Here is a 27398-nt window from a genome sequence, read left to right on the forward strand (position 1 = left end):
AAGGATAAATATAGTATTAATGACACTATACTGGAAACTACTGAGGAGGAAAGAGATCTAGGAGTCACTATTTCAGGTGACATAAAGGATAAATATAGTATTAATGGCACTATACTGGAAAATACTGAGGAGGAAAGGGATCTAGGAGTCACTATCTCAGGTGTCATAAAGGATAAATATATAGTATTAATGGCACTATACTGGAAAATACTTGGGAGGAAAGGGATCTAGGAGTCACTATCTCAGGTGACATAAAGGATAAATATATAGTATTAATGGCACTATACTGGGAACTACTGAGGAGGAAAGGGATCTAGGAGTCACTATATCAGGTGACATAAAGGATAAATATAGTATTAATGGCTCTATACTGGGAACTATTGAGGAGGAAAGGGATCTAGGAGTCACTAATTCAGGTGACATAAAGGATAAATATAGTATTAATGGCACTATACTGGGAACTACTGAGGAGGAAAGGGATCTAGGAGTCACTATTTCAGGTGACATAAAGGATAAATATAGCATTAATGGCACTATACTGGGAACTACTGAGGAGGAAAGGGATCTAGGAGTCACTATATCAGGTGACATAAAGGATAAATATAGCATTAATGGCTCTATACTGGGGACTACTGAGGAGGAAAGGGATCTAAGAGTCACTATTTCAGGTGACATAAAGGATAAATATAGTATTAATGGCACTATACTGGGGACTACTGAGGAGGAAAGGGATCTAGGAGTCACTATTTCAGGTGACATAAAGGATAAATATAGTATTAATGGCGCTATACTAGAAACTACTGAGGTGGAAAGGGATCTAGGAGTCACTATCTCAGGTGACAAAGGATAAATATAGTATTAATGGCACTATACTGGGAACTACTGAGGAGGAAAGGGATCTAGGAGTCACTATTTCAGGTGACATAAAGGATAAATCTAGTGTTAATGGCACTATACTGGGAACTACTGAGGAGGAAAGGGATCTAGGAGTCACTATTTCAGGTGACAAAGGACAAATATAGCATTAATGGCAATATACTGGAAACTACTGAGGAGGAAAAGGATCTAGGAGTCACTATTTCAGGTGATATAAAGGATACATGTAGTATTAATGGCACTATACTGGAACTACTGAGGAGGAAAGGGATCTAGGAGTCACTATCTCAGGTGTCATAAAGGATAAATATATAGTATTAATGGCACTATACTGGAAAATACTTGGGAGGAAAGGGATCTAGGAGTCACTATCTCAGGTGACATAAAGGATAAATATATAGTATTAATGGCACTATACTGGGAACTACTGAGGAGGAAAGGGATCTAGGAGTCACTATATCAGGTGACATAAAGGATAAATATAGTATTAATGGCTCTATACTGGGAACTATTGAGGAGGAAAGGGATCTAGGAGTCACTATTTCAGGTGACAAAGGATAAATATAGTATTAATGGCACTATACTGGAAACAACTGAGGAGGAAAGGGATCTAAGAGTCACTATTTCAGGTGACATAAAGGATAAATATAGTATTAATGGCTCTATACTGGGAACTATTGAGGAGGAAAGGGATCTAGGAGTCACTATTTCAGGTGACATAAAGGATAAATATAGTATTAATGGCACTATACTGGAAACTACTGAGGAGGAAAGGGATCTAGGAGTCACTGTTTCAGGTGACAGGATAAATATAGTATTAATGGCACTATACTGGAAACTACTGAGGAAGAAATGGATCTAGGAGTCACTATTTCAGGTGACAGGATAAATATAGTATTAATGGCAGTATACTGGAAACAACTGAGGAGGAAAGGGATCTAGGAGTCACTATTTCAGGTGACAAAGGATAAATATAGTATTAATGGCGCTATACTAGAAACTACTGAGGAGGAAAGGGATCTAGGAGTCACTATATCAGGTGACAAAGGATAAATATAGTATTAATGGCACTATACTGGAAACTACTGAGGAGGAAAGGGATCTAAGAGTCACTATTTCAGGTGACATAAAGGATAAATATAGTATTAATGGCACTATACTGGAAACTACTGAGGAGGAAAGGGATCTAGGAGTCACTATTTCAGGTGACATAAAGGATAAATATAGTATTAATGGCGCTATACTAGAAACTACTGAGGAGGAAAGGGATCTAGGAGTCACTATCTCAGGTGACATAAAGGATAAATATAGTATTAATGACACTATACTGGAAACTACTGAGGAGGAAAGGGATCTAGGAGTCACTATTTCAGGTGATATAAAAGGATACATGTCGTATTAATGGCACTATACTGGAACTACTGAGGAGGAAAGGGATCTAGGAGTCACTATCTCAGGTGACATAAAGGATAAATATAGTATTAATGGCAATATAGTAGAAACTACTGAGGAGGAAAGGGATCTAGGAGTCACTATCTCAGGTGACAAAGGATAAATATAGTATTAATGGCGCTATACTAGAAACTACTGAGGAGGAAAGGGATCTAAGAGTCTCTATTTCAGGTGACATAAAGGATTAATATAGTATTAATGGCACTATACTGAGAACTACTGAGGAGGAAAGGGATCTAGGAGTCACTATTTCAGGTGACATAAAGGATAAATATAGTATTAATGGCACTATACTGGAAACTACTGAGGAGGAAAGGGATCTAGGAGTCACTATTTCAGGTGATATAAAGGATAAATATAGTATTAATGGCACTATACTGGGGACTACTGAGGAGGAAAGGGATCTAGGAGTCACTATTTCAGGTGACAAAAAGGATAAATATAGTATTAATGGCACTATACTGGAAACTATTGAGGAGGAAAGAGATCTAGGAGTCACTCTTTCAGGTGACAGGATAAATATAGTATTAATGGCACTATACTGGGAACTACTGAGGAGGAAAGGGATCTAGGAGTCACTATCTCAGGTGACAAAGGATAAATATAGTATTAATGGCACTATACTGGGAACTACTGAGGAGGAAAGGGATCTAGGAGTCACTATATCAGGTGACATAAAGGATAAATATAGTATTAATGGCTCTATACTGGGAACTATTGAGGAGGAAAGGGATCTAGGAGTCACTATTTCAGGTGACATAAAGGATAAATATAGTATTAATGGCACTATACTGGGAACTACTGAGGAGGAAAGGGATCTAGGAGTCTCTATTTCAGGTGATAAAATGGATAAATAGAGTATTAATGGCACTATACTGGAAAATACTGAGGAGGAAAGGGATCTAGGAGTCACTATTTCAGGTGACAGGATAAATATAGTATTAATGGCACTATACTGGAAACTACTGAGGAGGAAAGGGATCTAGGAGTCACTATTTCAGGTGACATAAAGGATAAATATAGTATTAATGGCGCTATACTAGAAACTACTGAAGAGGAAAGGGATCTAGGAGTCACTATCTCAGGTGACAGGATAAATATAGTATTAATGACACTATACTGGAAACTACTGAGGAGGAAAGAGATCTAGGAGTCACTATTTCAGGTGACAAAGGATAAATATAGTATTAATGGCACTATACTGGGAACTAGAGGAGGAAAGGGATCTAGGAGTCACTATTTCAGGTGACATAAAAGGATAAATATAGTATTAATGGCACTATACTGGAAACTACTGAGGAGGAAAGGGATCTAGGAGTCACTATTTCAGGTGACAAAGGACAAATATAGCATTAATGGCACTATACTGGAAACTACTGAGGAGGAAAGGGATCTAGGAGTCACTATTTCAGGTGACATAAAGGATAAATATAGTATTAATGGTGCTATACTGGGAACTACTGAGGAGGAAAGGGATCTAGGAGTCACTATCTCGGGTGACATAAAGGATAAATATAGTATTAATGACACTATACTGGAAACTACTGAGGAGGAAAGAGATCTAGGAGTCACTATTTCAGGTGACATAAAGGATAAATATAGTATTAATGGCACTATACTGGAAAATACTGAGGAGGAAAGGGATCTAGGAGTCACTATCTCAGGTGTCATAAAGGATAAATATATAGTATTAATGGCACTATACTGGAAAATACTTGGGAGGAAAGGGATCTAGGAGTCACTATCTCAGGTGACATAAAGGATAAATATATAGTATTAATGGCACTATACTGGGAACTACTGAGGAGGAAAGGGATCTAGGAGTCACTATATCAGGTGACATAAAGGATAAATATAGTATTAATGGCTCTATACTGGGAACTATTGAGGAGGAAAGGGATCTAGGAGTCACTATTTCAGGTGACATAAAGGATAAATATAGTATTAATGGCACTATACTGGGAACTACTGAGGAGGAAAGGGATCTAGGAGTCACTATTTCAGGTGACAAAGGATAAATATAGCATTAATGGCACTATACTGGGAACTACTGAGGAGGAAAGGGATCTAGGAGTCACTATATCAGGTGACATAAAGGATAAATATAGCATTAATGGCTCTATACTGGGGACTACTGAGGAGGAAAGGGATCTAAGAGTCACTATTTCAGGTGACATAAAGGATAAATATAGTATTAATGGCACTATACTGGGGACTACTGAGGAGGAAAGGGATCTAGGAGTCACTATTTCAGGTGACATAAAGGATAAATATAGTATTAATGGCGCTATACTAGAAACTACTGAGGTGGAAAGGGATCTAGGAGTCACTATCTAAGGTGACAAAGGATAAATATAGTATTAATGGCACTATACTGGGAACTACTGAGGAGGAAAGGGATCTAGGAGTCACTATTTCAGGTGACATAAAGGATAAATCTAGTGTTAATGGCACTATACTGGGAACTACTGAGGAGGAAAGGGATCTAGGAGTCACTATTTCAGGTGACAAAGGACAAATATAGCATTAATGGCAATATACTGGAAACTACTGAGGATGAAAAGGATCTAGGAGTCACTATTTCAGGTGATATAAAGGATACATGTAGTATTAATGGCACTATACTGGAACTACTGAGGAGGAAAGGGATCTAGGAGTCACTATCTCAGGTGTCATAAAGGATAAATATATAGTATTAATGGCACTATACTGGAAAATACTTGGGAGGAAAGGGATCTAGGAGTCACTATCTCAGGTGACATAAAGGATAAATATATAGTATTAATGGCACTATACTGGGAACTACTGAGGAGGAAAGGGATCTAGGAGTCACTATATCAGGTGACATAAAGGATAAATATAGTATTAATGGCTCTATACTGGGAACTATTGAGGAGGAAAGGGATCTAGGAGTCACTATTTCAGGTGACAAAGGATAAATATAGTATTAATGGCACTATACTGGAAACAACTGAGGAGGAAAGGGATCTAAGAGTCACTATTTCAGGTGACATAAAGGATAAATATAGTATTAATGGCTCTATACTGGGAACTATTGAGGAGGAAAGGGATCTAGGAGTCACTATTTCAGGTGACATAAAGGATAAATATAGTATTAATGGCACTATACTGGAAACTACTGAGGAGGAAAGGGATCTAGGAGTCACTGTTTCAGGTGACAGGATAAATATAGTATTAATGGCACTATACTGGAAACTACTGAGGAAGAAATGGATCTAGGAGTCACTATTTCAGGTGACAGGATAAATATAGTATTAATGGCAGTATACTGGAAACAACTGAGGAGGAAAGGGATCTAGGAGTCACTATTTCAGGTGACATAAAGGATAAATATAGTATTAATGGCGCTATACTAGAAACTACTGAGGAGGAAAGGGATCTAGGAGTCACTATATCAGGTGACATAAAGGATAAATATAGTATTAATGGCACTATACTGGAAACTACTGAGGAGGAAAGGGATCTAAGAGTCACTATTTCAGGTGACATAAAGGATAAATATAGTATTAATGGCACTATACTGGAAACTACTGAGGAGGAAAGGGATCTAGGAGTCACTATTTCAGGTGACAAAGGATAAATATATCATTAATGGCTCTATACTGGGGACTACTGAGGAGGAAAGGGATCTAGGAGTCACTATTTCAGGTGACATAAAGGATAAATATAGTATTAATGGCGCTATACTGGAAACTACTGAGGAGGAAAGGGATCTAGGAGTCACTATTTCAGGTGACATAAAGGATAAATATAGTATTAATGGCGCTATACTAGAAACTACTGAGGAGGAAAGGGATCTAGGAGTCACTATCTCAGGTGACATAAAGGATAAATATAGTATTAATGACACTATACTGGAAACTACTGAGGAGGAAAGGGATCTAGGAGTCACTATTTCAGGTGATATAAAGGATACATGTAGTATTAATGGCACTATACTGGAACTACTGAGGAGGAAAGGGATCTAGGAGTCACTATCTCAGGTGACATAAAGGATAAATATAGTATTAATGGCACTATAATAGAAACTACTGAGGAGGAAAGGGATCTAGGAGTCACTATCTCAGGTGACAAAGGATAAATATAGTATTAATGGCGCTATACTAGAAACTACTGAGGAGGAAAGGGATCTAAGAGTCACTATTTCAGGTGACATAAAGGATTAATATAGTATTAATGGCACTATACTGAGAACTACTGAGGAGGAAAGGGATCTAGGAGTCACTATTTCAGGTGACATAAAGGATAAATATAGTATTAATGGCACTATACTGGAAACTACTGAGGAGGAAAGGGATCTAGGAGTCACTATTTCAGGTGATATAAAGGATAAATATAGTATTAATGGCACTATACTGGGGACTACTGAGGAGGAAAGGGATCTAGGAGTCACTATTTCAGGTGACAAAAAGGATAAATATAGTATTAATGGCACTATACTGGAAACTATTGAGGAGGAAAGAGATCTAGGAGTCACTCTTTCAGGTGACAGGATAAATATAGTATTAATGGCACTATACTGGAAACAACTGAGGAGGAAAGGGATCTAGGAGTCACTATTTCAGGTGACATAAAGGATAAATATAGTATTAATGGCACTATACTGAGAACTAGAGGAGGAAAAGGATTTAGGAGTCACTATTTCAGGTGACATAAAAGGATAAATATAGTATTAATGGCACTATACTGGGAACTACTGAGGAGGAAAGGGATCTAGGAATCACTATTTCAGGTGATATAAAGGATACATGTAGTATTAATGGCACTATACTGGAACTACTGAGGAGGAAAGGGATCTAGGAGTCACTATCTCGGGTGACATAAAGGATAAAAATAGTATTAATGGCGCTATACTAGAAACTACTGAGGAGGAAAAGGATCTAGGAGTCACTATTTCAGGTGACATAAAGGATAAATATAGTATTAATGGCACTATACTGGAAACTACTGAGGAGGAAAGGGATCTAGGAGTCACTATTTCAGGTGACATAAAGGATAAATATAGTATTAATGCCACTATACTGGAAACTACTGAGGAGGAAAGGGATCTAGGAGTCACTATTTCAGGTGACATAAAGGATAAATATATAGTATTAATGGCACTATACTGGGAACTACTGAGGAGGAAAGGGATCTAGGAGTCACTATTTCAGGTGACAAAGGATAAATATAGTATTAGTGGCACTATACTGGGAACTTCTGAGGAGGAAAGGGATCTAGGAGTCACTATATCAGGTGACAAAGGATAAATATAGTATTAATGGCACTATACTGGAAACTACTAAGGAGGAAAGGGATCTAAGAGTCACTATTTCAGGTGACATAAAGGATAAATATAGTATTAATGGCACTATACTGAGAACTACTGAGGAGGAAAGGGATCTAGGTGTCACTATTTCAGGTGACATAAAGGATAAATATAGTATTAATGACACTATACTGGAAACTACTGAGGAGGAAAGGGATCTAGGAGTCACTATTTCAGGTGACAAAAAGGATAAATATAGTATTAATGGCACTATACTGGAAAATACTGAGGAGGAAAGGGATCTAGGAGTCACTATTTCAGGTGACAGGGATAAATATAGTATTAATGGCACTATACTGGGAACTACTGAGGAGGAAAGGGATCTAGGAGTCACTATTTCAGGTGACATAAAGGATAAATATAGTATTAATGGCACTATACTAGGAACTAGAGGAGGAAAGGGATCTAGGAGTCACTATTTCAGGTGACATAAAAGGATAAATATAGTATTAATGGCACTATACTGGGAACTACTGAGGAGGAAAGGGATCTAGGAGTCACTATTTCAGGTGACATAAAGGATAAATCTAGTGTTAATGGCACTATACTGGGAACTACTGAGGAGGAAAGGGATCTAGGAGTCACTATTTCAGGTGACAAAGGACAAATATAGCATTAATGGCACTATACTGGAAACTACTGAGGAGGAAAGGGATCTAGGAGTCACTATCTCAGGTGACATAAAGGATAAATATAGTATTAATGGCACTATACTGGGAACTACTGAGGAGGAAAGGGATCTAGGAGTCACTATCTCAGGTGACATAAAGGATAAATATAGTATTAATGGCACTATACTGGAAACTACTGAGGAGGAAAGGGATCTAGGAGTCACTATATCAGGTGACATGCAGGAAAAATATAGTATTAATGGCACTATACTGGAAACTACTGAGGAGGAAAGGGATCTAGGAGTCACTATCTCAGGTGACATAAAGGATAAATATAGTATTAATGGCACTATACTGGAAACTACTGAGGAGGAAAGGGATCTAGGAGTCACTATCTCAGGTGACATAAAGGATAAATATAGTATTAATGGCACTATACTGGAAACTACTGAGGAGGAAAGGGATCTAGGAGTCACTATTTCAGGTGACATAAAGGATAAATATAGTATTAATGGCACTATACTGGAAACTACTGAGGAGGAAAGGGATCTAGGAGTCACTATCTCAGGTGACATACAGAATAAATATAGTATTAATGGCACTATACTGGAAACTACTGAGGAGGAAAGGGATCTAGGAGTCACTATTTCAGGTGACATACAGGAAAAATATAGTATTAATGGCACTATACTGGAAACTACTGAGGAGGAAAGGGATCTAGGAGTCACTATTTCAGGTGTCATAAAGGATAAATATAGTATTAATGGCGCTATACGGGAAACTACTGAGGAGGAAAGGGATCTAGGAGTCACTATTTCAGGTGACATAAGGGATAAATATAGTATTAATGGCACTATACTGGAAACTACTGAGGAGGAAAGGGATCTAGGAGTCACTATCTCAGGTGACATAAAGGATAAATATAGCATTAATGGCACTATACTGGGAACTACTGAGGAGGAAAGAGATCTAGGAGTCACTATCTCAGGTGACATAAAGGATAAATATAGTATTAATGGCACTATACTGGAAACTACTGAGGAGGAAAGGGATCTAGGAGTCACTATTTCAGGTGACAAAGGATAAATATAGTATTAATGGCACTATACTGAAAACTACTGAGGAGGAAAGGGATCTAGGAGTCCCTATCTCAGGTGACATAAAGGATAAATATAGTATTAATGGCGCTATACTGGGAACTACTGAGGAGGAAAGGGATCTAGGAGTCACTATTTCAGGTGACATACAGGAAAAATATAGTATTAATGGCACTATACTAGAAACTATTGAGGAGGAAAGGGATCTAGGAGTCACTGTTTCAGGTGACATAAAGGATAAATATAGTATTAATGGCACTATACTGAGAACTACTGAGGAGGAAAGGGATCTAGGAGTCACTATTTCAGGTGACATAAGGGATAAATATAGTATTAATGGCACTATACTGGAAACTACTGAGGAGGAAAGGGATCTAGGAGTCACTATCTCAGGTGACATAAAGGATAAATATAGTATTAATGGCACTATACTGGAAACTACTGAGGAGGAAAGGGATCTAGGAGTCACTATTTCAGGTGACATAAAGGATAAATAATAAGAATTTACTTACCGATAATTCTATTTCTCATAGTCCGTAGTGGATGCTGGGGACTCCGTAAGGACCATGGGGAATAGCGGCTCCGCAGGAGACTGGGCACATCTAAAGAAAGCTTTAGGACTATCTGGTGTGCACTGGCTCCTCCCCCTATGACCCTCCTCCAAGCCTCAGTTAGGATACTGTGCCCGGACGAGCGTACACAATAAGGAAGGATTTTGAATCCCGGGTAAGACTCATACCAGCCACACCAATCACACCGTATAACCTGTGATCTGAACCCAGTTAACAGCATGATAACAGAGGAGCCTCTGAAAGATGGCTCACAACAATAATAACCCGATTTTTGTAACAATAACTATGTACAAGTATTTCAGACAATCCGCACTTGGGATGGGCGCCCAGCATCCACTACGGACTATGAGAAATAGAATTATCGGTAAGTAAATTCTTATTTTCTCTAACGTCCTAAGTGGATGCTGGGGACTCCGTAAGGACCATGGGGATTATACCAAAGCTCCCAAACGGGCGGGAGAGTGCGGATGACTCTGCAGCACCGAATGAGAGAACTCCAGGTCCTCCTCAGCCAGGATATCAATTTTGTATAATTTTACAAACGTATTTGCTCCTGACAAAGTAGCTGCTCGGCAAAGTTGTAAAGCCGAGACCCCTCGGGCAGCCGCCCAAGATGAGCCCACCTTCCTTGTGGAGTGGGCATTTACAGATTTTTGGCTGTGGCAGGCCTGCCACAGAATGTGCAAGCTGAATTGTACTACAAATCCAACGAGCAATAGTCTGCTTAGAAGCAGGAGCACCCAGCTTGTTGGGTGCATACAGGCAGGGCCGGCGCTACCACTAGGCAGCTTTAGGCAGCTGCCTATGGGCGGCGACCACTGGAGGGCGGCACTGCACACTGAATGAATCAGAGAACGCTATCTTTATCACCCTGCCCAGTGCCGGCGCTACCCGCTCAGCAAGGTCTGCAAAGCAGGGAGGCGCTGGTCCAGAGAGGCGCTCTCCCCGCTCTGCAGACTTGCTGATGCGCAGTGTTGTCACACTGACAGGCAGCAGCAGCGCCGGCAGCCGCTCTTCAGTGTGGAGATTTGCTGTGTCAGGACCCTTCCCTCTCCTCCTTGCTCCTCCCATTGCACGTCGAGCTGGAGACAGACAGCAGCGTCCCTATCCTCCCCTGTTCCCGCCCCCTGACTCTGAAGACACAGACAGCAGTCTTCAGACCCACCCCCTCTCCCCTCCGTGGATTCATTCACCAAAACACAGGAAGTCACGTGGTGCACTTTCCTGTGTGCACTGTGCAGTGGTGGAGGAGCCTGCACAAGAGTACGAGGAGCAGCCACACACCACAGGGCTGCACACAGAGGAGGCTCAGGTACAATTTGCTGCAGATGAGAGGTGGGGAGGGGAAGAAAAACTGTCATGTTAATGTGTGCTGGCTGGAGAGGGGGGGTTTCATATTAATATGTGCTGGCTGGAGAGGGGGGGTTTCATATTAATTTCTCTGACGTCCTAAGTGGATGCTGGGGACTCCGTCAGGACCATGGGGATTAGCGGCTCCGAAGGAGACAGGGCACAAAAGTAAAAGCTTTAGGATCAGGTGGTGTGCACTGGCTCCTCCCCCTATGACCCTCCTCCAAGCCTCAGTTAGATTTTTGTGCCCGGCCGAGAAGGGTGCAATCTAGGTGGCTCTCCTAAAGAGCTGCTTAGAGTAAAAGTTTGTTAGGTTTTTTATTTTCAGTGAGTCCTGCTGGCAACAGGCTCACTGCTACGAGGGACTTAGGGGAGAGAAGTGAACTCACCTGCGTGCAGGATGGATTGGCTTCTTAGGCTACTGGACACCATTAGCTCCAGAGGGAGTCGGAACACAGGTCTCACCCTGGGGTTCGTCCCGGAGCCGCGCCGCCGACCTCCCTTGCAGATGCCGAAAAGTGAAGGTCCAGAAACGGCGGCAGAAGACTCTTCAGTCTTCATAAGGTAGCGCACAGCACTGCAGCTGTGCGCCATTGTTGTCAGCACACTTCATAGCAGCGGTCACTGAGGGTGCAGGGCGCTGGGGGGGGGGCGCCCTGGGCAGCAATGATAGTACCTTATTCTGGCTAAAAATACATCACATATAGCCCCTGGGGGCTATATGGATGTATTTAACCCCTGCCAGGTCTCAGAAAAACGGGAGAAGAAGCCCGCTGAAAAGGGGGCGGGGCCTATTCTCCTCAGCACACAGCGCCATTTTCCCTCACAGAAATGCTGGTGGGAAGGCTCCCAGGCTCTCCCCTGCACTGCACTACAGAAACAGGGTTAAAACAGAGAGGGGGGGCACTTATTTGGCGATATGTATATATATATTAAAATGCTATAAGGGAAAAACACTTATATAAAGGTTGTCCCTGTATAATTATAGCGTTTTTGGTGTGTGCTGGCAAACTCTCCCTCTGTCTCCCCAAAGGGCTAGTGGGGTCCTGTCCTCTATCAGAGCATTCCCTGTGTGTGTGCTGTGTGTCGGTACGTGTGTGTCGACATGTATGAGGACGATGTTGGTGAGGAGGCGGAGCAATTGCCTGAAATGGTGATGTCACTCTCTAGGGAGTCGACACCGGAATGGATGGCTTATTTAAGGAATTACGTGATAATGTCAACACGCTGCAAGGTCGGTTGACGACATGAGACGGCTGGCAAACAAATTAGTACCTGTCCAGGCGTCTCAAACACCGTCAGGGGCTGTAAAACGCTCATTTACCGGACACTGACTTCAGTGTCGACGGTGAAGAAACAAACGTATTTTCCTTTAGGGCCACACGTTACATGTTAAGGGCAATGAAGGAGGTGTTACATATTTCTGATACTACAAGTACCACAAGAAGGGTATTATGTGGGGTGTGAAAAAACTACCTGTAGTTTTTCCTGAATCAGATAAATTAAATGAAGTGTGTGATGATGCGTGGGTTTCCCCCGATAGAAAATTATTGGCGGTATACCCTTTCCCGCCAAGGAGGCGTTGGGAAACACCCTTTAGGGTGGATAAGGCGCTCACACGCTTATCAAAACAAGTGGCGGTACCGTCTCCAGATAGGGCCGCCCTCAAGGAGCCAGCTGAGAGGCTGGAAAATATCCTTAAAAGGTATATACACACATACTGGTGTTATACTGCGACCAGCGATCGCCTCAGCCTGGATGTGCAGCGCTGGGGTGGCTTGGTCGGATTCCCTGACTGAAAATATTGATACCCTTGACAGGGACAGTATTTTATTGACTATAGAGCATTTAAAGGATGCATTTCTATATATGCGAGAAGTGCGATGTCCATATCTGCCAGAAGATGTTTATGGACACGACAGTGGTCAGGTGATGCAGATTCCAAACGGCACATGGAAGTATTGCCGTATAAAGGGGAGGAGTTATTTGGGGTCGGTCCATCGGACCTGGTGGCCTCGGCAACAGCTGGAAAATCCACCTTTTTTACCCCAAATCACATCTCAGCAGAAAAAGACACCGTCTTTTCAGCCTCAGTCCTTTCGTCCCCATAAGGGCAAGCGGGCAAAAGGCCAGCCATATCTGCCCAGGGATAGAGGAAAGGGAAGAAGACTGCAGCAGGCAGCCCATTCCCAGGAACAGAAGCCCTCCACAGCTTCTGCCAAGTCCTCAGCATGACGCTGGGGCCGTACAAGCGGACTCAAGTGCGGTGGGGGGTCGTCTCAAGAGTTTCAGCGCGTAGTGGGCTCACTCGCAAGTGGACCCCTGGATCCTACAAGTAGTATCCCAGGGGTACAGACTGGAGATTCGAGACGTCTCCCCCTCGCAGGCTCCTGATGTCTGCTTTACCAACGTCTTCCTCCGACAGGGAGGCAGTATTGGAAACAATTCACAAGCTGTATTCCCAGCAGGTGATAATCAAAGTACCCCTCCTACAACAAGGAAAGGGGTATTATTCCACACTATATTGTGGTACTGAAGCCAGACGGCTCGGTGAGACCTATTCTAAATGGGAAATCTTTGAACACTTACATACAAAGGTTCAAATCAAGATGGAGTCACTCAGAGCAGTGATAGCGAACCAGGAAGAAGGGGACTATATGGTGTCCCTGGACATCAAGGATGCTTACCTCCATGTCCCAAATTGCCCTTCTCACCAAGGGTACCTCAGGTTCGTGGTACGGAACTGTCACTATCAGTTTCAGACGCTGCCGTTTGGATTGTCCACGGCACCCCGGGTCTTTACCAAAGTAATGGCCGAAATGATGATTCTTCTTCAAAGAAAAGGCGTCTTAATTATCCCTTACTTGGACGATCTCCTGATAAGGGCAAGGTCCAGAGAACAGTTGGAAGTCGGAGTAGCACTATCTCAAGTAGTTCTACGACAGCACGGGTGGATTCTAAATATCCAAAATCGCAGCCGTTTCCGACGACACGTCTGCTGTTCCTAGGGATGGTTCTGGACACAGTCCAGAAAAAGGTGTTTCTCCCGGAGGAGAAAGCCAGGGAGTTATCCGAGCTAGTCAGGAACCTCCTAAAACCAGGAAAAGTGTCAGTGCATCATTGCACAAGAGTCCTGGGAAAAATGGTGGCTTATTACGAAGCGATTCCATTCGGCAGATTCCACGCAAGAACTTTTCAGTGGGATCTGCTGGACAAATGGTCCGGATCGCATTTTCAGATGCATCAGCGGATAACCCTATCTCCAAGGACAAGGGTGTCTCTCCTGTGGTGGTTACAGAGTGCTCATCTTCTAGAGGGCCGCAGATTCGGCATTCAGGATTGGATGCTGGTGACCACGGAGGCCAGCCTGAGAGGCTGGGGAGCAGTCACACAGGGAAAAAATTTCCAGGGAGTGTGATCAAGTCTGGAGATTTTTCTCCACATAAATATACTGGAGCTAAGAGCAATTTACAATGCTCTAAGCTTAGCAAGACCTCTGCTTCAAGGTCAGCCGGTATTGATCCAGTGGGACAACATCACGGCAGTCGCCCACGTAAACAGACAGGGCGGCACAAGAAGCAGGAGGGCAATGGCAGAAACTGCAAGGATTTTTCGCTGGGCGGAAAATCATGTGATAGCACTGTCAGCAGTGTTCATTCCGGGAGTGGACAACTGGGAAGCAGACTTCCTCAGCAGGCACAACCTCCACCCGGGAGAGTGGGGACTTCATCGGGAAGTCTTCCACATGATTGTGCACCGTTGGAAAAGACCAAAGGTGGACATGATGGCGTCCCGCCTGAACAGAAAACTGGACAAGTATTGCGCCAGGTCAAAAGACCCTCAGGCAATAGCTGTGGACGTTCTGGTAACACCGTGGGTGTACCAGTCGGTGTATGTCTTCCCTCCTCTGCTTCTCATACCCAAGGTTTTGAGAATTACAAGACGTAGAGGAGTAAGAACTATACTCGTGGCTCCGGATTGGCCAAGAAGGACTTGGTACCCGGAACTTCAAGAGATGCTCACAGAGGACTCATGGCCTCTGCCGCTAAGAAGGGACTTGCTTCAGCAAGTACCATGTCTGTTCCAAGACTTACCGCGGCTGCGTTTGACGGCATGGCGGTTGAACGCCGGATCCTAAGGGAAAAAGGCATTCCGGAAGAGGTCATTCCTACCCTGGTCAAAGCCAGGAAGGAGGTGACCGCACAACATTATCACCACATGTGGCGAAAATATGTTGCGTGGTGTGAGGCCAGGAAGGCCCCATGAAGAAATTTCAACTCGGTCGTTTCCTGCTTTTCCTGCAAACAGGAGTGTCTATGGGCCTCAAATTGGGGTCCATTAAGGTTCAAATTTCGGCCCTGTCGATTTTCTTCCAGAAAGAATTGGATTCAGTTCCTGAAGTCCAGAAGTTTGTCAAGGGAGTACTGCATATACAACCCCCTTTTGTGCCTCCAGTGGCACTGTGGGATCTCAACGTAGTTCTGGGATTCCTAAAATCACATTGGTTTAAACCGCTCAAATCTGTGGATTTGAAATATCTCACAGGGAAAGTGACCATGCTGTTGGCCCTGGCCTCGGCCAGGCGAGTGTCAGAATTGGCGGCGTTTGTCTCAAAAAAGCCCATATCTGATTGTCCATTCGGACAGGGCAGAGCTGCGGACTCATCCCCAGTTTCTCCCTAAGGTGGTGTCAGTGTTTCACCCGAACCAGCTTATTGTGGTACCTGCGGCTACTAGGGACTTGGAGGACTCCAAGTTGCTAGATGTTGTCAGGGCCCTGAAAATATAGTTTCCAGGACGGCTGGAGTCAGGAAAACTGACTTGCTGTTATCCTGTATGCACCCAACAAACTGGGTGCTCTTGCTTCTAAGCAGACGATTGCTAGTTGGATGTGTAGTACAATTCAGCTTGCACATTCTGTGGCAGGCCTGCCACAGCCAAAATATGTAAATGCCCATTCCACAAGGAAGGTGGGCTCATCTTGGGCGGCTGCCCGAGGGTCTCGGCTTTACAACTTTGCCGAGCTGATACTTGGTCAGGGGCACACCCTGACTGAGGAGGACCTGGAGTTCTCTCATTCGGTGCTGCAGAGTCATCCGCACTCTCCCGCCCGTTTGGGAGCTTTGGTATAATCCCCATGGTCCTGACGGAGTCCCCAGCATCCACTTAGGACGTCAGAGAAAATAAGAATTTACTTACCGATAATTCTATTTCTCGTAGTCCGTAGTGGATGCTGGGCGCCCATCCCAAGTGCGGATTGTCTGCAATACTTGTACATAGTTATTGTTACAAAAATCGGGTTATTATTGTTGTGAGCCATCTTTTCAGATGCTCCGCTGTTATCATGCTGTTAACTGGGTTCAGATCACAGGTTGTACAGTGTGATTGGTGTGGCTGGTATGAGTCTTACCCGGGATTCAAAATCCTTCCTTATTGTGTACGCTCGTCCGGGCACAGTATCCTAACTGAGGCTTGGAGGAGGGTCATAGGGGGAGGAGCCAGTGCACACCACCTGATCCTAAAGCTTTTACTTTTGTGCCCTGTCTCCTGCGGAGCCGCTAATCCCCATGGTCCTGACGGAGTCCCCAGCATCCACTACGGACTACGAGAAATAGAATTATCGGTAAGTAAATTCTTATTATGTGCTGGCTGGGGAGGGGGGGTCATATTAATGTGTGCTGGCTGGGGAGGGGGGGGGGTCATATTAATGTGTGCTGGCTGGGGAGGGGGGGGTCATATTAATGTGTGCTGGCTGGGGAGGGGGGGTCATATTAATGTGTGCTGGCTGGGGGGGTCATATTAATGCGTGCTGGCTGGGGAGGGGGGGTCATATTAATGTGTGCTGGCTGGGGGGGTCATATTAATGCGTGCTGGCTGGGGAGGGGGGGGTCATATTAATGTGTGCTGGCTGGGGAGGGGGGTGGTCATATTAATGTGTGCTGGCTGGGGACGGGGGGGTCATATTAATGTGTGCTGGCTGGGGAGGGGGGCGGTCATATTAATGTGTGCTGGCTTGGGAGGGGGGCGGTCATATTAATGTGTGCTGGCTGGGGACGGGGGGGTCATATTAATGTGTGCTGGCTGGGGAGGGGGGCCATATTAATGTGTGCTGGGTGGGGGGGGGGTTCATATTAATGTGTGCTGACTGGGGAGGAGGGTCATAGTAATGTGTGCTGGAGAGGGGGGACATGTCTGTTATGGGGAGGGGGGGTGTCATTTTAATGTGCGCTGAGGAAGGGGGGGAAGTGTCATATTAATGTGTGCTGAGGAGGGGTGAAAGTGGCATATAAACAAGGTGTACTGGGGAGGGAGGGTACGTGGCATATATTAAAAATATGTTCTGCACGCTGGCTATTCTGCTTTGAAAACCCAGTGGTGCAAGCACAAAAAAATATAAAAGGGAATACTCACCTGCTCCGGTGGTCTGCTGTTATCTGTTCCCGGCTGCTGCATCCTCTGACCGTTGGTCCACCTCCTGCGTGAAGAAAGAAGCCAGCCAGAGAAGGGAAAGAAGCCAGCCAGAGAAGGCAAGTGTATTATAGTGTAGTTTGTGTAGGGAGAGAGGTGGAGGGTAGCGGCAATGTAGTGTGTGGGGTGCAGGGTAGCGGCGGTAGTGTAGTGTGTGGGGAGGGATCATCAGGGCAATGGGGGTAGGGGGTGCAGGGGTAGTATGTACCTGTCCTGTGCCCAGTCGGTCCCTGGAAGATCTCTCTGTGACGCTGTAGAAGAAAAATAGAATCGGAGGAGAGGCAGCACTGCGGAAGGTAAGTCATTAAAGACTAAGCTATTGGAACATTGCCTATCACCTGCTGCCTCTCCCTGGCCATCACCTCTCTCTCTGGTCACCCACTCACTCTCATACTCTCTTGTCACTCTCTCCCTGTCACCAGGGCCGTCCCGACGCATACCCGGGTTATGCAGCCGCATAGAGCGCCAGACAGTAGAGGACGCTGCTGCAGACAGTGAGTCATTGTGACTCACTCTCTATAACGCCGTGGACGCCCGCCCTTTCTGTACACGGTTCTCCATGCACCGCAGCCCTCTCCCGGCACCCAGCCCTCCCCTGATGCCCGGAAACAGGGAGATGGAACAGTGCATCATGTGGTGACAGCAGGGAGCTGTAGCAGCCCCATGACAGAGGTGAAAAGGTATGTGTCTCTGCATGGCTGCCAGCTGTCCCTGCACAATGTGTGTGTATGTGTGTGTCAGTGTGCCCCTGCTCCCTGTCAATATCTCCCTGTCACCCCTGCCTCAGTTACCCACTATCTTCCTGTCACCTCTGCCTCAGTCACACGCTATCTCCCTGTCACCCATGCCTCAGTCACCCGCTATCTCCCTGTAACCCGCTATCTCCCTGTCGACCCTGCCTCAGTCACCCGCTATCTCCTTGTCACCCGCTATCTCCCTGTCGACCCTGCCTCAGTCATCCGCTATATCCCTGTCACCCCTGCCTCAGTCACCCGTTATGTCCATGTCAACCCTGCCTCAGTCACTCGCTATTTCCCTGTCACCCCTGCCTCAGTCATACCCATCTCCCTGTCACCCCGGCCCTGTACCCCTGGGGGTACAATTGTGTAGCCACACCCCTTCTTGTAAGACCACACCCATTTTGTGGTGTGCGCCACCATCAAGAGGCACCAAAATTGATTTTTGCTTACCAAAAAAATAAGCTAGGTCCGGCCCTGCCTGTTACCCACTTCTCTCCCCATCACCTCTCTCTCCTGCCACCCTCTCCCTGTCACCCACCTCTCTCCCCATCACCTCTCCCTGTCACCCACTCCTCTCCCCATCACCTCTCTCTCCTGCCACCCTTCCCTGTCACCCACCATTCCATACAATTGCATGGTGTGTACGCTCCCGCGAACTGGCCACAGCTAGTCATAAACGCGATGCGGTCACTTGCGGGTAGGATGAGATCGGCCACATCTGTGTTTGTAGAAAGGCTCAAAATGTATAGTTTGCAGGAGGGCGCCGAACACCCTAGCCCTGACCCTGCCTCACCTCGCCTCAGCTCAGCTCAGCCAAGCTCCTTCTCTTCTTTAAGAGACGAGGAGCAGCCATGGATATCGTGGGTGCCCAATTGCTGACAATTGTTCAACATTAGTTCAACGTGAGTGGGTCATCATCCCCCCGCCCCCCTCCCCCCCCGAATGTTACCTCCAGTGTTCGCAAATACGCGCTAGGGTGGTTGGGTCCCCTGGCACAGATATTGGTTTGTTTTAATGATTGATGTCCCCCTCGCCCGGCTGCAGAAGTGGAGGTGGAGCCAGCCTGCGAGGGGGACAGCAATCATTAAAATAAACCAATATCAGTGCCGCGCGTCCCAGGGGAGTTTGTACAGCCCTCCCTCCCTCTCTCTTCCTTCCTCCCCCGGAACTAAGGAACAACAGCGCCGACGTTTTTCACATCACCCTCCAACAGTGGTTACCTACGATACTGTTCCAGTACAGCACACAGAGGAAATGTGCAGTGCAGAACGATGTAAGGTAACTCACACTGGCTCTGTCTGTTCTGTTGTGACATACACATTCAGGCTGAAGCACCAGGCACTGCAGCGCTCTGTCTCCAGCTCCGGCTGACCGGTCACTGCTCCCTGCTGCACGTGCACAGAAACACTGACTGAAGCAATACATACACACTAGTGTCTGCCACAGCTTCTTGGAATGTGCTACACTGCCCCCCCACCCCTACATGGGAATCTGTGACTGTTAACTCCTTATCCCCCAGGACAATCTCAATTTGCAGAGAAACTTCAGCCATGTAGTTCTGGTTTCTGCTATTGGTTTAGAAAGGTTCAATCACAATACACAGAAAGTTCTCTTCAGGAGCATCATGCACAGAAGGTATAGGTGCGGTATATAGGGATGGTGTAGGTGCGGTATATAGGGATGGTGTAGGTGCGGTATATAGAGAAGGTGTAGGTGCGGTATATAGAGATGGTGTAGGTGCGGTATATAGAGAAGGTGTAGGTGCGGTATATAGAGAAGGTGTAGGTGCGGTATATAGGGATGGTGTAGGTGCGGTATATAGGGATGGTGTAGGTGCGGTATATAGAGAAGGTGTAGGTGCGGTATATAGAGAAGGTATAGGTGCGGTATATAGGGATGGTGTAGGTGCGGTATATAGAGAAGGTGTAGGTGCGGTATATAGAGATGGTGTAGGTGTGGTATATAGAGATGGTGTACGTGCGGTATATAGAGAAGGTGTACGTGCGGTATATAGAGATGGTGTAGGTGCGGTATATAGGGATGGTGTAGGTGCGGTATATAGAGAAGGTATAGGTGTGGTATATAGAGATGGTGTAGGTGCTGTATATAGAGAAGGTGTAGGTGCGGTATATAGAGAAGGTGTAGGTGCGGTATATAGGGATGGTGTAGGTGCGGTATATAGAGAAGGTGTAGGTGCGGTATATAGAGATGGTGTAGGAGCGGTATATAGAGAAGGTGTAGGTGCGGTACATAGGGATGGTGTAGGAGCGGTATATAGAGAAGGTGTAGGTGCGGTATATAGAGAAGGTGTAGGTGCGGTACATAGGGATGGTGTAGGAGCGGTATATAGAGAAGGTGTAGGTGCGGTATATAGAGATGGTGTAGGTGCGGTATATAGAGATGGTGTAGGTGCGGTATATAGAGAAGGTGTACGTGCGGTATATAGAGAAGGTGTACGTGCGGTATATAGAGATGGTGTAGGTGCGGTATATAGGGATGGTGTAGGTGCGGTATATAGAGAAGGTATAGGTGTGGTATATAGAGATGGTGTAGGTGCTGTATATAGAGAAGGTGTAGGTGCGGTATATAGAGAAGGTGTAGGTGCGGTATATAGGGATGGTGTAGGTGCGGTATATAGAGAAGGTGTAGGTGCGGTATATAGAGATGGTGTAGGAGCGGTATATAGAGAAGGTGTAGGTGCGGTACATAGGGATGGTGTAGGAGCGGTATATAGAGAAGGTGTAGGTGCGGTATATAGAGAAGGTGTAGGTGCGGTACATAGGGATGGTGTAGGAGCGGTATATAGAGAAGGTGTAGGTGCGGTATATAGAGATGGTGTAGGTGCGGTATATAGAGATGGTGTAGGTGCGGTATATAGGGATGGTGTAGGTGCGGTATATAGGGATGGTGTAGGTGCGGTATATAGGGATGGTGTAGGTGTAGTATATAGAGATGGTGTAGGTGCGGCATATCGAGATGGTGTAGGTGCGGTATATAGAGAAGGTGTAGGTGCGGTACATAGGGATGGTGTAGGAGCGGTATATAGAGATGGTGTAGGTGCGGTATATAGAGATGGTGTAGGTGCGGTATATAGAGAAGGTGTAGGTGCGGTATATAGAGAAGGTGTAGGTGCGGCATATAGAGAAGGTGTAGGAGCGGTATATAGAGATGGTGAAGGTGCGGTATATAGAGATGGTGAAGGTGCGGTATATAGAGATGGTGTAGGTGCGGTATATAGAGAAGGTGTAGGTGCGGTATATAGAGAAGGTGTAGGTGCGGCATATAGAGATGGTGTAGGTGTGGTATATAGAGATGGTGTAGGTGCGGTATATAGAGATGGTGTAGGTGCGGTATATAGAGAAGGTGTAGGTGCGGCATATAGAGATGGTGTAGGTGTGGTATATAGAGAAGGTGTAGGTGCGGTATATAGAGAAGGTGTAGGTGCGGCATATAGAGATGGTGTAGGTGTGGTATATAGAGATGGTGTAGGTGTGGTATATAGAGATGGTGTAGGTGTGGTATATAGAGATGGTGTAGGAGCGGTATATAGAGATGGTGAAGGTGCGGTATATAGAGATGGTGAAGGTGTGGTATATAGAGATGGTGTAGGTGTGGTATATAGAGATGGTGTAGGTGCGGTATATAGAGAAGGTGTAGGTGCGGCATATAGAGATGGTGTAGGTGTGGTATATAGAGATGGTGTAGGTGCGGTATATAGAGATGGTGTAGGTGTGGTATATAGAGAAGGTGTAGGTGCGGTATATAGAGAAGGTGTAGGTGCGGCATATAGAGATGGTGTAGGTGCGGTATATAGAGAAGGTGTAGGTGCGGCATATAGAGATGGTGTAGGTGTGGTATATAGAGATGGTGTAGGTGTGGTATATAGAGATGGTGTAGGTGTGGTATATAGAGATGGTGTAGGTGTGGTATATAGAGATGGTGTAGGTGTGGTATATAGAGATGGTGTAGGTGTGGTATATAGAGATGGTGTAGGTGTGGTATATAGAGAAGGTGTAGGTGCGGTATATAGAGAAGGTGTAGGTGCGGCATATAGAGATGGTGTAGGTGTGGTATATAGAGATGGTGTAGGTGTGGTATATAGAGATGGTGTAGGTGTGGTATATAGAGATGGTGTAGGAGCGGTATATAGAGATGGTGAAGGTGCGGTATATAGAGATGGTGAAGGTGTGGTATATAGAGATGGTGTAGGTGTGGTATATAGAGATGGTGTAGGTGCGGTATATAGAGAAGGTGTAGGTGCGGCATATAGAGATGGTGTAGGTGCGGTATATAGAGATGGTGTAGGTGCGGTATATAGAGATGGTGTAGGTGCGGTATATAGAGAAGGTGTAGGTGCGGTATATAGAGAAGGTGTAGGTGCGGCATATAGAGATGGTGTAGGTGCGGTATATAGAGAAGGTGTAGGTGCGGCATATAGAGATGGTGTAGGTGTGGTATATAGAGATGGTGTAGGTGTGGTATATAGAGATGGTGTAGGTGTGGTATATAGAGATGGTGTAGGTGTGGTATATAGAGATGGTGTAGGTGTGGTATATAGAGATGGTGTAGGAGCGGTATATAGAGATGGTGAAGGTGCGGTATATAGAGATGGTGAAGGTGTGGTATATAGAGATGGTGTAGGTGTGGTATATAGAGATGGTGTAGGTGCGGTATATAGAGAAGGTGTAGGTGCGGCATATAGAGATGGTGTAGGTGTGGTATATAGAGATGGTGTAGGTGCGGTATATAGAGATGGTGTAGGTGCGGTATATAGAGAAGGTGTAGGTGCGGTATATAGAGATGGTGTAGGTGCGGTATATAGAGAAGGTGTAGGTGCGGCATATAGAGATGGTGTAGGTGCGGTATATAGAGAAGGTGTAGGTGCGGCATATAGAGATGGTGTAGGTGTGGTATATAGAGATGGTGAAGGTGCGGTATATAGAGATGGTGAAGGTGTGGTATATAGAGATGGTGTAGGTGCTGTATATAGAGAAGGTGTAGGTGCGGTATATAGAGAAGGTGTAGGTGTGGTATATAGAGATGGTGAAGGTGCGGCATATAGAGATGGTGTAGGTGCGGTATATAGAGATGGTGTAGGTGTGGTATATAGAGAAGGTGAAGGTGTGGTATATAGAGATGGTGTAGGTGCTGTATATAGAGAAGGTGTAGGTGTGGTATATAGAGAAGGTGTAGGTGTGGTATATAGAGATGGTGAAGGTGCGGCATATAGAGATGGTGTAGGTGTGGTATATAGAGATGGTGTAGGTGCGGTATATAGAGAAGGTGTAGGTGCGGTATATAGAGATGGTGTAGGTGCGGTATATAGAGAAGGTGTAGGTGCGGCATATAGAGATGGTGTAGGTGCGGTATATAGAGAAGGTGTAGGTGCGGCATATAGAGATGGTGTAGGTGTGGTATATAGAGATGGTGTAGGTGTGGTATATAGAGATGGTGTAGGTGTGGTATATAGAGAAGGTGTAGGTGCGGTATATAGAGATGGTGTAGGTGCGGTATATAGAGATGGTGTAGGTGTGGTATATAGAGATGGTGTAGGTGTGGTATATAGAGAAGGTGTAGGTGCGGTATATAGAGATGGTGTAGGTGCGGTATATAGAGATGGTGTAGGTGTGGTATATAGAGATGGTGTAGGTGCTGTATATAGAGAAGGTGTAGGTGTGGTATATAGAGAAGGTGTAGGTGTGGTATATAGAGATGGTGAAGGTGCGGCATATAGAGATGGTGTAGGTGCGGTATATAGAGAAGGTGTAGGTGCGGTATATAGAGATGGTGTAGGTGCGGTATATAGAGAAGGTGTAGGTGCGGTATATAGAGAAGGTGTAGGTGCGGCATATAGAGATGGTGTAGGTGCGGTATATAGAGAAGGTGTAGGTGCGGCATATAGAGATGGTGTAGGTGTGGTATATAGAGATGGTGTAGGTGTGGTATATAGAGATGGTGTAGGTGCGGTATATAGAGAAGGTGTAGGTGCGGTATATAGAGATGGTGTAGGTGCGGTATATAGAGATGGTGTAGGTGTGGTATATAGAGATGGTGTAGGTGTGGTATATAGAGAAGGTGTAGGTGTGGTATATAGAGATGGTGAAGGTGCGGCATATAGAGATGGTGTAGGTGCGGTATATAGAGAAGGTGTAGGTGCGGTATATAGAGATGGTGTAGGTGCGGTATATAGAGAAGGTGTAGGTGCGGTATATAGAGAAGGTGTAGGTGCGGCATATAGAGATGGTGTAGGTGCGGTATATAGAGAAGGTGTAGGTGCGGCATATAGAGATGGTGTAGGTGTGGTATATAGAGATGGTGTAGGTGTGGTATATAGAGATGGTGTAGGTGTGGTATATAGAGAAGGTGTAGGTGCGGTATATAGAGATGGTGTAGGTGCGGTATATAGAGATGGTGTAGGTGCGGTATATAGAGATGGTGTAGGTGTGGTATATAGAGATGGTGTAGGTGCGGTATATAGAGAAGGTGTAGGTGCGGTATATAGAGATGGTGTAGGTGCGGTATATAGAGATGGTGTAGGTGTGGTATATAGAGATGGTGTAGGTGTGGTATATAGAGAAGGTGTAGGTGTGGTATATAGAGATGGTGAAGGTGCGGCATATAGAGATGGTGTAGGTGCGGTATATAGAGAAGGTGTAGGTGCGGTATATAGAGATGGTGTAGGTGCGGTATATAGAGAAGGTGTAGGTGCGGTATATAGAGAAGGTGTAGGTGCGGCATATAGAGATGGTGTAGGTGCTGTATATAGAGAAGGTGTAGGTGTGGCATATAGAGATGGTGTAGGTGTGGTATATAGAGATGGTGTAGGTGTGGTATATAGAGATGGTGTAGGTGTGGTATATAGAGAAGGTGTAGGTGCGGTATATAGAGATGGTGTAGGTGTGGTATATAGAGATGGTGTAGGTGTGGTATATAGAGAAGGTGTAGGTGTGGTATATAGAGATGGTGTAGGTGTGGTATATAGAGATGGTGTAGGTGTGGTATATAGAGAAGGTGTAGGTGCGGTATATAGAGATGGTGTAGGTGCTGTATATAGAGAAGGTGTAGGTGTGGTATATAGAGAAGGTGTAGGTGCGGTATATAGAGATGGTGTAGGTGCGGTATATAGAGATGGTGTAGGTGCGGTATATAGAGAAGGTGTAGGTGCGGTATATAGAGATGGTGTAGGTGCGGTATATAGAGAAGGTGTAGGTGTGGTATATAGAGATGGTGTAGGTGTGGTATATAGAGAAGGTGTAGGTGTGGTATATAGAGATGGTGTAGGTGTGGTATATAGAGATGGTGTAGGTGTGGTATATAGAGATGGTGTAGGTGTGGTATATAGAGAAGGTGTAGGTGCGGTATATAGAGATGGTGTAGGTGTGGTATATAGAGATGGTGTAGGTGTGGTATATAGAGATGGTGTAGGTGTGGTATATAGAGATGGTGTAGGTGTGGTATATAGAGAAGGTGTACGTGCGGTATATAGAGATGGTGTAGGTGTGGTATATAGAGATGGTGTAGGTGTGGTATATAGAGATGGTGTAGGTGCGGTATATAGAGATGGTGTAGGTGCGGTATATAGAGAAGGTGTAGGTGTGGTATATAGAGATGGTGTAGGTGTGGTATATAGAGAAGGTGTAGGTGTGGTATATAGAGATGGTGTAGGTGCGGTATATAGAGAAGGTGTACGTGCGGTATATAGAGATGGTGTAGGTGTGGTATATAGAGATGGTGTAGGTGTGGTATATAGAGATGGTGTAGGTGCGGTATATAGAGATGGTGTAGGTGCGGTATATAGAGATGGTGTAGGTGTGGTATATAGAGATGGTGTAGGTGTGGTATATAGAGAAGGTGTAGGTGTGGTATATAGAGATGGTGTAGGTGCGGTATATAGAGAAGGTGTACGTGCGGTATATAGAGATGGTGTAGGTGTGGTATATAGAGATGGTGTAGGTGTGGTATATAGAGATGGTGTAGGTGTGGTATATAGAGATGGTGTAGGTGTGGTATATAGAGATGGTGTAGGTGCGGTATATAGAGATGGTGTAGGTGCGGTATATAGAGATGGTGTAGGTGTGGTATATAGAGATGGTGTAGGTGTGGTATATAGAGATGGTGTAGGTGTGGTATATAGAGATGGTGTAGGTGTGGTATATAGAGATGGTGTAGGTGCGGTATATAGAGATGGTGTAGGTGCGGTATATAGAGAAGGTGTAGGTGCGGTATATAGAGATGGTGTAGGTGTGGTATATAGAGATGGTGTAGGTGTGGTATATAGAGATGGTGTAGGTGCGGTATATAGAGATGGTGTAGGTGCGGTATATAGAGAAGGTGTAGGTGTGGTATATAGAGATGGTGTAGGTGTGGTATATAGAGATGGTGTAGGTGTGGTATATAGAGATGGTGTAGGTGTGGTATATAGAGATGGTGTAGGTGTGGTATATAGAGATGGTGTAGGTGTGGTATATAGAGATGGTGTAGGTGTGGTATATAGAGATGGTGTAGGTGTGGTATATAGAGATGGTGTACGTGCGGTATATAGAGATGGTGTAGGTGTGGTATATAGAGATGGTGTAGGTGTGGTATATAGAGATGGTGTAGGTGCGGTATATAGAGATGGTGTAGGTGCGGTATATAGAGATGGTGTAGGTGTGGTATATAGAGATGGTGTAGGTGTGGTATATAGAGATGGTGTAGGTGCGGTATATAGAGATGGTGTAGGTGCGGTATATAGAGATGGTGTAGGTGTGGTATATAGAGATGTGTAGTGTGGTATAGTAGAGATGGTGTAGGTGTGGTATATAGAGATGGTGTAGGTGAGGTATTAGAGATGGTGTAGGTGTGGTATATAGAATGTGTAGGTGTGTATATAGAGATGGTGTAGGTGTGGTATATAGAGATGGT

General features: G+C 44.9%; 1 long non-coding RNA gene across 1 annotated transcript in view; it reads right to left on the reverse strand.

Moving 5' to 3' along the window:
• LOC134970273 (uncharacterized) overlaps positions 1–17767 on the reverse strand; it is a 69717-nt gene extending 51950 nt beyond the window's left edge. The window contains exon 1 of the long non-coding RNA XR_010189751.1: positions 17698–17767. This is a non-coding gene — a long non-coding RNA (uncharacterized LOC134970273). The remainder of the gene's footprint in view (positions 1–17697) is intronic.
• Positions 17768–27398: the final 9631 nt, after the last annotated feature.

Source organism: Pseudophryne corroboree, chromosome 11 (genome assembly GCF_028390025.1).
Source record: "Pseudophryne corroboree isolate aPseCor3 chromosome 11, aPseCor3.hap2, whole genome shotgun sequence".
Classification (NCBI taxonomy): domain Eukaryota; kingdom Metazoa; phylum Chordata; class Amphibia; order Anura; family Myobatrachidae; genus Pseudophryne; species Pseudophryne corroboree.